Source organism: Jaculus jaculus, chromosome 6, assembly GCF_020740685.1.
Source record: "Jaculus jaculus isolate mJacJac1 chromosome 6, mJacJac1.mat.Y.cur, whole genome shotgun sequence".
Taxonomy (NCBI): Eukaryota; Metazoa; Chordata; class Mammalia; order Rodentia; family Dipodidae; genus Jaculus; species Jaculus jaculus.
Window position 1 is genome coordinate 82,865,178 of NC_059107.1, and position 13,523 is coordinate 82,878,700.

Below are 13,523 nucleotides of genomic sequence, written 5' to 3' on the forward strand. Positions count from 1 at the left end.
TTCATAACTCTAGGAAAATAAATCTGTATTTTTTCTTTTAAAATTATTATTATTATTAACAACATATTTTGTATGGATACATCATGTGTTGGTCTCCTCTTTTCCCTCATCCCTGCTTCATTCCATTAAGGACCCTCCTCAGTGGTATTCCCTATGGGGTTGTGGTTTATTCATTGTAGGAGCATCAGTCAGTTATTTTTGAAAGGAAGGAATGTCTCTGGGCATGATGTCTCAACCTGTGGCTCTTATAGTCTTTCCACCTCATCTTTTACAAAATTCCCTGAGCCATGGTGGATACGTTTTAAAGAAATTTAAGTTATGAGCTCTCAGGAGCCACTGGATCTCTGCTTTGGTAGGTGTTGAATATCCTTGGAATCTGTCTCCTACACCCTGGTGCTGATTATCAGGTGTATCATTGAAGCATCACTCTTGCTCGTCTTCCCAATTCCTCTGTAGCTTCAGCTGTGGCTTGGCTAAAGTGTGAGGGGTACTTTATCTGCTCAGGTCTCAATATCTTCTGCAAAAGAGAAAGAGATTCTCCAATGGAGAGTGGAGTGAGAATAGTTTAAATGGGATAAGTATTATTGATTTAGGGAGAATTTGATGTATGTAATCCTCTCTTAGCAAGATTAGTGAGAGCTTCACACTGAAGAATATAATCATCTCCATAGGATTCTGACCTGGTTCCCAATCCCAGATATGGGTTCCTTTACAGTGAGTGAATCTAAGTCACTGAATGTGTAATAACTTCTTACACCACCAAAAGAAAACTAATATGCCATCATGTTAACATTTGATTATTCCACTAACATACCAAGGCCTTTAAAATTAAGAAGATATTTTTAAAATATTTTATTATTTATTTGAGAGAGAGGCAAGAGAGGAAGGAGGGAGAGAGAGCATATGCATGCCAGGGCATCTAGCCACTGCAGATGAACTTCAGATGCATATACCACCTTGTGCATCTGGCTTATGTGGGTCCCCTGAGGAGTCAAACCTGGGTCCATAGGCTTAGCAGGCAAGCACCTTAACCACTAAGCCCCAAGAATATATTTTTAATCCCAACTAATATATTTATTTGAGAAGCTTAATAATAACACTGACACTTAGCCCCATGGCATGATTATATAAATAACTGGTCAAAAACCACTATGTTCTAGATACATTGAGAGGCAGTGGCATATGGAACATTTTCCATAAACAAATTTCTAATGGCAAGAGGGAAAATGTATAAAATCAAATTTCCTTGAGCATTATATATTAATACCTCCAAAATATATTATGCCAAATAGCTATATATTTTGTATTTAACTATATAAATTAAACTCATTAAACACTGCTAGAATTATTGTAAACAACCTGTGGTTAAGTATGAAATTGTTTTATTTTAATTAATAGGCCAGGTAGAAATAAAAAAGAAAGGAGAAAAACAAACAGACTGAGAGACAGGAGGTTAGCTGGGGAGAGGAAAGGCCTTTCAGCTAATTTTCCAAACAGCCTTCCCTTAAAGGTCAAGGTTCCTCCTCAGAGAATATCCATGGGTGCATTAGGGTTTGCCTTTAGCAGCACATGTTCAGTTCACTTTGCGGAAGGCTCACTAGGTCTTTAAAAAACCTTCCTCTCTTAATTTCATATAAAGATCACACATCTAAATCTGTTCATTTCACTTGGTATAAAGCTACAAGAGCTATAATGTGAGAGAATAAAACATAAAGAAACCAATATCAGAATCCTGTTTGGCTCAGATTTCATAATTCCAACCACAAGATTAGTAAGCCTCTAAAGCATAATAGTCAATAACAGGTTTTTGGTTTGGATATGAAGTGCCTCCCCTCCCACCAAAATAGCTTGTGTGTTGAGGTCTTGGTCCCTGGCTGGAGATGCTATTGAAAGGTGACTGGACTGCAAGGACTCCAACTTGATCTATGAATTAATCCATTGATCAGTTCACAGCTTGGTAGGATATTAAGAAGTGGGCCTTTGGTCCTTGGTTTCTCACCAAGAATAGATGGCAAGACCCTATTGCTGAAGACTCCACGTGCTTGGGCTACAAGTCACTGAGAAATTGGGCTGGAGCTGAGCTGATAACCTCCTCCATGTAGACCAGCTGACAGAAAGCTGGAAAAAGCCATGATGCTTGCAGTTAAATGGGAGAGAGAGAAATCACCAGTAACTCAAAAGTGGACACTGTAAGCCTTGTATTTGGCCAGCCAGGCCAAAAGTGCCAAAGGATGCAATAGTGGCATATCTGTTATGGGGGAAACCAACCACCCTCAATTATGACTAGAGGCCTGCTCCATGGGAGGGAATACATCTCTGATACTGAAAACCTGCAACAGGGGTAGTCATGAGCCCTAGGGGTATAACATCTGCTGCTGTCTGGATGAATGTAGATACTATGCTCATCAAACTGCCCAGTAAGCACTTCTCTTAAGGTTCATACTCATATATTAATGTTACTCTCACTTTTGGTAGAGAACCTTCACTTTTCAGATGGCAGTAACCTTTGAATGACTCAGAAAGCATCATAGTGCTGGGAAGAACTGACAGAGGAGTGCTCAGCACTGCAATATCTCTATCACACCTTCCAAGGCTGAGGATCCATTGCGGAAGAGGCAGCAGAAAGAATGTCAGAGCCAAAGGAAGGGAAGAACTCCTTATGACATGCTCTTCCAGACACAAAATGGCCTGGATACCCATGACCTCACAATGTCTGACACTACATATACAAGACCACCATAATAGGAGGAGAAAGATCATGACATCAAAATAAAAGAGAGACTGATTGAGACAGGGAGGGGATATTATGGAGAGTGGAATTTAAAAGGGGAAAGTGGGCGGAGGAAGGACATTATCATGGGATATTGTTTACAATAGTGGAAGTTGTTAATAAAAAAATGAATTAATATTTAATCCCAGCACTCGGGAGGCAGAGGCAGGAGGATCGCCAAGAGTTCGAGGCTACCCAGAGATTACATAGTAAATTCCAGGACAGCCTGAGCCAGAGTGAGACCCTACCACGAAAAACCAAAAAAAATAAATAAATAAATAAAAAATGAATTAATAAAAGACAGGGATGTCCAATCTCACCTCTGCTCTTTAATATAGTACTGGAATCCTAGCTCAAGCAATAAGACAGGAGAAAGAAATAAAGGGGATACAATTTGGAAAGGAAGAAGTCAAGTTAGCGCTATTCGCAGACGACATGATTCTATATGTAAGAGACTTGAGAGCCTCCATTCCAAAACTCTTAAAGGTAATAAACTCCTTCAGAAAAGTAGCAGGATACAAAATCAAGGCACAAAAATCAGTAAATTTTCTATATGCAAATGACAAAGATACAGAGAAAGAAATAAATGACATTATCCTATTTTCAATAGCAACAAAAAATAAAAGAAAACACCTTGGAATAACATTAACCAAGGAAGTGAAAAATCTATGAAATGAAAACATATAAGCACTCAAAAACAAATTGAGGAGGTCTTAAGAAAATGGAAAGACCTCCCATGCTCCTGGATAGGCAGAATTAACATTGTGAAAGTGGCAATCCTTCCAAAGGCAATCTACAGAGTTAATGCAATTCCCATCAAAATCCCAACATTGTTCTTAACAGAGATAGAAAAATTGATCACCACATTCATATGGAAAAGCAAAAGGCCTTCTTGATTATCCAAGCATAACCTCAGCAAAAGAAACACCTCTGGAGGCATCACCATACCTGATCTAAAACTGTATTAAAAGCCACAGTAATAAAAAACAGCATGATACTGGCATAAAAACAGTAGTATAGACCAACAAAATAGAATTGAGGACACAGACTTCAGGTTAAGTAACTATAGCTACTTGATATTCAACAAAGGCCCTAACAATATAGGCTGGAAAAAAGATAGCATCTTCAACAAATAGTACTAGACAAACTGGATAACCATATGCAAGAAATTGAAACTTGCTCTACACATCTTTCCATGCACAACAATCAAGTCCAAATAGATCAAAGATATAACACCATAAACTCAACTACTGCTGGAAGGAAAGTTAGGAGGAACATTTCATGATGTAGGAATGAGAAGACTTCCCAAACAAAACCCCGGTAGCACAGGATCTTAAATAATCATTCAACCAATGGGATATTATGAAGCTGAAAATTTTCTTCACAGACAAACATACAATAAGCAGAGCCAATAGATTACCCACAGAATGGGAGAAAATATTTGCTAAATATCCAACTGACAGAGGCCTAATTTCTAGAATCTACAAAGAACTCAAAAACCTAAACAATAAAAAGCCAAACAACCCATTCACAAAATGGGTCTTGGAACTGAACAGGCAGTTCACAGAGGAAGAAATACAAATGGCAAACACATACTTACAGAAATGTTCATCATCCTTATTCATCAGGGAAATGCAAATTAAAACAATTATGAGATTCCACCTTACCCCATTAAGGATAGCAAACATCAAAAAACTCAAATGAAAATAATGATGATGAGGATGTGGAGAAATAGGAATCCTCATCCACTGTTGGTGGGAGTGTAAGATGGTACAACCACTTTGGAAAGCAATATGGAGGCTCCTAAAAAAACTGACTCTAGAGTTACCAACAGATGCAGTTATTCCCTTACTGGGCATGTGCCCCAAAACCTCCATGCCTCAGTTCAGAGAGTTTTGCTCAACCATGTTTATAGCTCTTAATTCGTAATAGCCAAGAGCTGGAATCAACCCAGATGTCCATCACTAGATGAATGGATAACTAAGATGTGGTATATCTAAATGATGGAATTCCACACAGCAATAAGAGAAAATGACACAATGAAATTTGAAGAAAAATGGTTGAGCCTGGAACAGCTTATTCTCAGTGAACTCACCCAATCACAGAAAGATAATCGCCTCATAGTCTCATTCATCTACAGCTCCTAACCTGAATCTACCCAAGTTGCCAACATACCTACCAAGAATCTCAAGGACCAGACAATAGGGAGGGTGAGGAAGGAGGGGTGGGTAAGAAAGGGAGGGGAGGACAAAAAACTGGACCCAAAAGGCAATGATACCATAAAACTCTACATCCTAAAAGCCAGACCAAATGGCTGAACCTCCACCAGGCCCTTTGAGAGAACACCAGATTCACAAGGCTCTGGAAAGGGTACAACAAAAAAATATTCATTATCTCCTCCTATTCCTGCTTCTCTGTCCCTCTGTCTCTCTCCTCTCTCTCTCTCTCTCCCTCTTCTCTCTTACCTTTCTATCTCTTTGATGACACTTATCCAGTTCTTCCTTCTCTTCTTGGCCACTGACCTGTAACTCCCAGTACCAGCAGATGGTAATCATCCACAATGAGCTTTTGATCACAGAGACCTACACGGTCTCCCAAAAGAAGACAGATTTATGTCAGAGCGCTTGAGGACCCACCATAGGTTAGTGGTAAGACCCTACTGCTGAAGACACGATACACTGTTGATATGTACCATGGAGCAAAATGGCTGGAAGAGAATCAGTCCCCAGACAGTTAGCGCATTTAGTGCTGGAAGGTGCTACATGAGCAACTGGGGGATAAAGGACACTATCTGACCAAGCAACACATGGTCTAACTTACTTAGCAACAAACAACCTGACAAGATACTAATACAAGTGCAATAGTGGTACATAGCCATGGTGGGAAACCAACTGTTCTCAATTTGGCTAACTGATCTGTTCAGTGGAACAGAACCCACAGCTGGAGCTGGGAAACAAATCAGAACCATATCCAACATGAACCTGCTCTCCACTAAACTCTCTCTAAAAAACAATGATTATCACATTTACTTGGTGCTAACTTTACTCTCTGTTGGAAAATCTGCTTCTCTTTTACAGATATATGCAGATCCTAAGGAGAGAACCTTCCCATCATACCTTAAAAGGGCCCCAACTGAAACTAATAATAATTAAGGAAACATGCAAGAATGCTGTTTTCTTGTCGAACCGGGAACCAACACAAAGGGGAAGGGGATGACATAAAAAACAATCAACCCCTACCAAACCAGATATACAGAGATACAGAGGCACCCAATATCTCAACATGGAAGCAGACCTAATATGAATCCAACATGATTCAGGGAAATTTGCGGAAGAAGGGGCAGAAAGAATGTCAGAGCCACACATTGGGTCATGACATGCAGAGACATTTCCTCCTTCCTGAAACTAAAGGCTAACCCCACAATGCATGACCCATATACCCCAACAAGGAGGGTCCCTGTGGAACAGGGAGGACAGGGAGGAGGCTAACAATGGTACCAACTTGACTATTCACTGACTACAAAAAAAAATAAAATAAAATTTTTAAAAAGCTAATTTTCAGTAAAAATCAATAAATAATTAAAAAAAAATAAGCGGGCATTTGGGCTGGGGAGATGGTTTACTGGCTAAGGCACTTACCTACAAAGCCTAACAACCCAGGTTCTGTTCCCCAGTACCAACATAAAGCCAGATGCACAGTGGCACATGTATCTGGAGTTTGTGTGAAGATGTTAGAGGTCCTAGCATGCCCATTCCCTCTGTCTCTCTTCTCCCTGTCTCTACTTGCAAATAAAAATAAATAAATAAAAAGAGAAATGGGCCTAGTTGAAGGAAGAAGGGGCATGCTTTTGAAGGAAAATCTTATTCCCAAATCCTCTGTCCTTTCTCCCTCTTCTACCCCCTGCTTCCAATCACCATGAAGTAAGTAGCTTTGCCCCACCATACTTTCTCTGACAGGATATTCTAGGTCACATAATCCTGAAACAATGGAAGGCAAGATACATGGACTAAAACTTACTTCCTCCTTAAAGTCATTTTCTCAAGTATTTTATCACAACAACAAAAGAAAAACAGACTGAAATGGCATGGCAGGAAAACAAGGCAGTAATGACAAAACTCTTAGAGATGATAAATTGACATATATGTGAAAATGAGGGGCAGAAATATAAAGAAGAAAAACACCCATTTCCATGCCCACAACATGGCAAAAGTAAAACTGGGTTTGTGCAGCTGTGAGAGATCTCTAGGACAGAGCCTAGTCTAGGCAAGGAAAAGAAAACCGAGATCAGGGTAGCTGATAGCTCAGACCAACATAATTTCAGATATGGGGAGTCTGTGAGAAATGTTCATGAGAGCTGGCTGAGTTGTGGTTACCAGTGGATACATACCAGTAGGATTTGTCTTAGAAGCCAAACTTAGTTCAATCATAATAATAGATTATTTAAATTTTATTTATTTATTTATTTATTTGAGAGCGACAGGCACAGAGAGAAAGACAGATAGAGGGAGAGAGAGAATGGGCGCGCCAGGGCCTCCAGCCTCTGCAAACGAACTCCAGATGCGTGCACCCCCTTGTGCATCTGGCTAACGTGGGACCTGGGGAACCGAGCCTCGAACCGGGGTCCTTAGGCTTCATAGGCAAGCGCTTAACTGCTAAGCCATCTCTCCAGCCCAATAATAGATTATTTGTATTAAGCGCTTACTATATGGTAAGTATAAAGACACTAACTCATTCAACCTCTCCCTGCAGCATGTGAAATATGAGCTATTATCACCTTGGTGTTTTACTTTATTATCGTATGATATCAAAATTATTATCTTAATCTTCATATTATTACAAGACCCTGGCAGGTCATGAGTGTCACCAAGATTAGTGGTCTATTCTACCTTCACATATATTCTGCATCTGCCCACATGTAAAACCTCCACCACTGCTAGCCGAGCGCAAGGCAGCACTAGGACTATGGGGCTATGTTCAAATTCCACCCTAACTACTAGAACGGCCTCCTAACTTTTACATGTGCCCAGTACAAATCATTTCAGCACAAGGTCTGTAGAGATATATTTTTAAATTATACTACTCATCACTAAAGAATATATTTAAGGGATCCATATGTGTATGAAAGAGTGATAAACACAATTCATTATCAGGGAAGTGAAAGATAAAAATTCAGTGAAAAAGCACTACATAACCCTCACAATATTAAAAAAAAAAAAAAGATACAGTAGACAATAGCTCATTTTGGCAATCATGAGGAAAAGCTGAAACTCTTAAGTATTGGTAGGTACAGTCATACTGGGAAATTATTTTCTGAATGTGTTAGTTACTTTTTTCACCACTGTGACAAAATACATTGCCAAAACAATTCCCCTATGCCAGACTTGCTTTTGTCTTTTTTTGATTTTTGGTTTTTTATAATAGAATAGACTGCCTTTTAATTTCCCATTGGAATACTTACTTTTCTCATTGTTGTGACAAAAATCTCTGGCAAAAGTAACTTAAGGAAGGAAAAGTTTATTTTGGCTTGTGGTTTGAAAGTACAATTCCACCATAACAGCGAAGGCATGGGGGCCAGGGTGTGAGGTGGCTAGCCATATTATACCACCCATATTCAGTCTTCCTTCCTCCATTAAACTGTCTGGAAACACCTTCTTACAAATCCAGGGATGTGTTTCCATGGTGATTCTAATTCCTGCCAGACTAAAAGTGAATATTAACCATCACAACTCCAGCCCTTGTCAACTTGACACCCAAACATGTCACTTTAAATCATAATAGTCCAGCCCTTTCTGCTAAAGTCTGATTTTCATCTCAAATACAATGCATCTAAAAATCCCATAGTCTTTAATTGTCCCATTGCTATTCAAAAGTACAAAGTCTCTTCTGAGACTCAAGGAAATTTCTTAACAGGGAGCCCCTATAAAATCAAAGAAAATACGTGATAAACACTTCTAAAAGGCAAGAACAGGGACAGCAAGGAAAGGGCAAACCAAAGCAAGATACAAACTCAGTAATGTAAATAACAACTTACTGTCTGGCATATAGTATTCAAGATGGAATCTACTAGGATTCAATGAGTTTGGGAAGCCATGAACCTCAAGCTCAGCAACATGATCACAGATAGTCTCTCACTTGGGCCAAATCCAATCTGTGTATTCAGCTTTCATTGTCAGACATCCCATTGTGTCAAGTGTTTTGAGAGAAGCACTGAGGAGGAGAGTATGAGACAAGAAACATGAATGTTAATCAAAGTACTTTATTAATCAAGCCCAAGTTGGGGCAGCTGTAACTTTGAGACAAAGAAAAGAAGTGAGAGGGAACCATTTCATACTGAGATATTTCAACTGCTGTGATTATGGTGGTTATAGCTTTAAGAGTGGAGGCAAGGAGTCTAGAGAGATGAGATGGAGAGGAAGACAATGTGAACATGTGTGATTCATGGTCTGGGAGGCACCTGTGGGTGCCAGTGTGCATGAGTTAAGATGGTTACAACTGGAGCAGAGATGCCTGACAGTGGCAGAGTTCCTTCCAGGGCTTCCTGACACATGGTGGGAGGCAGGCCTGGGAGCTTTAACTGTAGGTGGCTGTGAATGGAGAAGGGAATATACACACATGGTACAAGCTGAGGGAGGAGTGGAATGGGGGAGAGAGAGAGTGAAAGAGAAAGATAGCGAAAAGTGAGAGACAGAGGAGGTATGCATGTGAGTGGGGAAAGCAGAGGTAGACAGACATCTGTGAGTTGAGGGAAAAGCAAGAAGAGAAAGGGAATGTAACACCTATGATGAAGAGGATGGGTCAGAGGACAGAAAAGAGAGAAAAGCTTATACTGGTAGAGTGTTTATGCCCTTTGGGTCTTGGTGAACTGACCAGTGGGAGGAGAATAAAATAGGTATGAGCTCAAGAAGCCAGGTTGTCTGGGCCCATGTGGAGAGCAGACCCTTTAAACATACCAGTTTGGGAAGCAGAGGGAGCTCAGAGACTGACACCGTGGTCCTGTCATTGTCAGCATCTTGGAGGTCTCCATTACAACTTGGGTTTTGCTTTCAGGGAATCTGACCCTGCCACAAACTTTTTGGCTTCAGAAAATTTCTGGAACCTCCTAAGATCCCTTATTCTTGCCTTTCATATGCATGCAAAACCAGCACCATGTGAACAAACAACACTATCAAGATGACTGTCAGCTTAGGATACAATCTAGCCTCCCTCCATAACAGCTGTAGTGGCCTCCATAAACCTGGGTGGCTGAATCTAAGAAAATGCTCTCCTAGGCAGTTTTCCAGCAAAGATCACATCAGTGGGATTCTCACTTCTGGGTCTCTCCTTTCAAATGTACTTGTACTGTTACAAGGAAGAGCACTCAATGCTTGGGACGTTACCCTCAGGCCCCTTTCCTATTGGCTCAGTGTCTAAAGGATGAGACTTCTCATTAATAGGGCTCATCTCCTTAACAGCTGTAGCTGCTTTCTCAGCACCCTTCTGGTCCACACCTTTAAACTGCACAGTTTACTGTCAGCTTTACATGCTACTTTCCCTCACTCTAGATCTGAATACTCCACCAAACAAATTGCCTTTTCTTTTGCAACCCAAAAAGTTCAACTAATGTTACTTACAGAAACGTGAGTGAGGTATAATTTATAGGATCATGAGCAATTGAACGGTGGTTACATTACTGATGAAAATGTTTCTCCATCTTCCAGTATCCACTAACTTCCAGTAGATACACAGGAAGGAGTGGGTCACCATGAGCCTCTCCCTTATCCACCAAGGAATGTGGATGGACTCAATCTTGTGTAGGTCTTATGTAGATAATCACAGCTGTTGTAAGTTCATGCCATACCCAGAAGACAACATTCAACAACACTTTACTCCCTCCTCCAGGTCTTATATTCTTTCCCACTCCCTTTCCTGAAACAGTTATTGAACTTTGGAGGGAGTGATATAGATATCCAAATTATAACTGAGCATTCATAGTCACTTATTCTCAGTACCTTGACCAGTTATAAGTCTTCAATAACTGTGGCCTACTGAAAAAACAGTTTCCCTGATCAAAGCTGAAAGAAGCACTAATCTATGACAGTAAACATTAATATTTATAAAGTAATTTAATGGGCATATCATAGCTATTTAGCAAAGCAACAGTAGTAGTTTCCCCAGTAGAGCCCAACACCTCCCCAACATTGGCTTTTGTACAGATGCAGGAGCAGACATGAATTCATTTCTGTGGAGTAAGCCTAAAATCCAGTCAGAAAGTATTTGGTTACCCTATAAGAGTAATGCTATATTATACTACTGGGTACATTTTGCCTGGAAGGTTAATAGTGTAACAGTCCTTTACATTTTGTTATTGTTTTGAGATGGGTTGTCATGTATCCCAGACTTGAGCTAACTAAGTAGCCAAGGATGACCTTGAACTTATGATCCTCCTGTCACTATCATCTAAGTGCTTGGATTACAGGTATGTGCCACGATGGCTAGCTAGTCCAGTACTTTCAGATTAAACCTCATATAAATTCTTAGAACATCAGCAGAGCAGACTGAGTGGCTGGAGAGACGTTTCAGTACTTGAAGGCACTTGTTTGCAAAACTTGACAGCCCAGGTTTGGTTCCTCAATACCCACATAAACCCAGATGCACAAAGTGGCACATGTACTTTCTCTCTCCCCCCCAAGTAAATATTAAAAAACAATGATAACATCAGCAGAATGAAGCCAGATTCTCTGCCAGAATATAACATGAATGACTTTTAGCCAAATTCCTAGAGAGTACTTCTTCTCCTCTGAAAGCTCATAGCCAGCTCTCCACTGCCTGACTTTATTCACAAGCTCACCTTACAACATTCTAGAGCTTCTGAAGCCTGAATCTCCAAACTCTCCCCTATTCCTCACAAATCAGTTCCAAAACCCTACAAGGCAGTGTTGGGTTTGTCACAGAAACAACCCAATTTCTTGGTGCCCATATTCTGTATTTAGTTACTTTTCTCAGTACTGTGACAAAAGCAACTGTTACAGTCAGGTTCACACTGCTAGTAGAAATCACCCAACCGAGAACAGCTTGTGGGAAAAAGAGATTTATTTTGGCTTACAAGCTTGAGGGAACCTCCATGATGGCAGAGAAAACGATGGCATGAAATGAGGATGGAAATCACCCCCTGGCCAATATAAGGTAGACAACAGGAACAGGAGAGCATGCCAAACACTAGCAAGAGGAAGCTGGCTACAACACCCATAAGCCTGCCCTCAAAAAAAACACTGCCTCCTAGAGGTGTTAATTCCTAAATCTCCATCAGCTGGGAACATAGCATTCAGAACAACTAATTTTATGGGGGACACCTGAATCAAGCAACAAAATTCTGCCCCTGACCCCATAAACTGATAACCATCCTTGATATAAAATAAAATGCATTCATCCAACTTTAAAAGTCTCCATAGTTTTTATCAATTCCAGTGATGTTCATACATCCTTATAGTCCAAGATCTTTTAACTGAGCCATAATACCATAATACATAATAGACACTCAGTGAATTTCACTCAATTATGGATTGTGATCAATTATGACCACTGGCTTCACAACATTATTATATCTCTACTTATGGAACTTATACCACCCATAACATACAAGTACTATATTAGATTCCTAAGATTGCATAATACCAAGAAGTTGACAGCTTTAAACAATAAAAACTTTACTCCCATGCCTAAAATGATAGCATCATCAGGACACAGCTTGCCTAAAGAATTCGAGTGGCAAATTTTTCCTGATATGCCTGGTGGTTTCTGGTATTATTTGGTTTATGGCAGCATAAATCCAATCTTTGCTTTAGATTTTTTGCTTTAGAAGGTGTTCTTCTCTGTGTTTCTTTGTCTTCTCTTTTTCTTTTCTTTTCTTTTCTTTTTATCTATTTATTTGCAAGCAGAGAAAGAAGACAGAGGTAGAATAGGCATTTCAGGGCCTCCAGCTAGTTCAAACAAACCTCAGATGCATGTCCACTATTCGTCTGCCTTTATGTGGCTACTGAGATATTAAACCCAGGTTTTTAAGTTTTGCAAGCAAACACCTTAATGGCTGAGCCATCTCTCCAGCCCATTTTCTCACTTTCAGTCTCTTATGAGGATATAAGCTTTTGAGCTTGGGATTAACTCTAATCATGGAAGCCTTCATCTCAAGATACTTATGTTAATTTCAAATTCAAATTCAAATAAAATTACACCATGAGGTTAAAGGTATGTACAACTCATGGCCAGGGTAAAGGGTATCACCTTTTAGCTGGCTATACTATGTCTTACGCTGTATAATGTTTTGCCCATAAACCTTAACATAGCTCAGAATACAATATCTCCTTGATAAAATTTGATTAATTGGATGAGCAAATGACTAAAAGAGCCATGCTCCCTATATTCACAATGGACACATTTGTGCATTACTCTAGTAAACTGAATGTAATATAATCCTTATTGTCAATGAGGACAGAGGAGGTTCAGGGGAATCTTTTCACATGAGTAATGACATTAGTGAGAGACTAAAGCAGAAAATACTATGGGTATTTGGAGCATCATGACCTCTGAAGGAAAAAATTGGAACAGGATTCATAGGAAAGCTAAATCCATGTTATGGTAGAAACAAGTATAAAGGAAGGCCAATTGTGCCTCAAGATAAGAAGTGAGGGAAGAAGAAGAGTGCATGTAAAACTATAGGGAAAATTCATGGAAAAGAGACAAAGAAGGGTTGGATTTGCTACTTATTGAATGTGGGGTG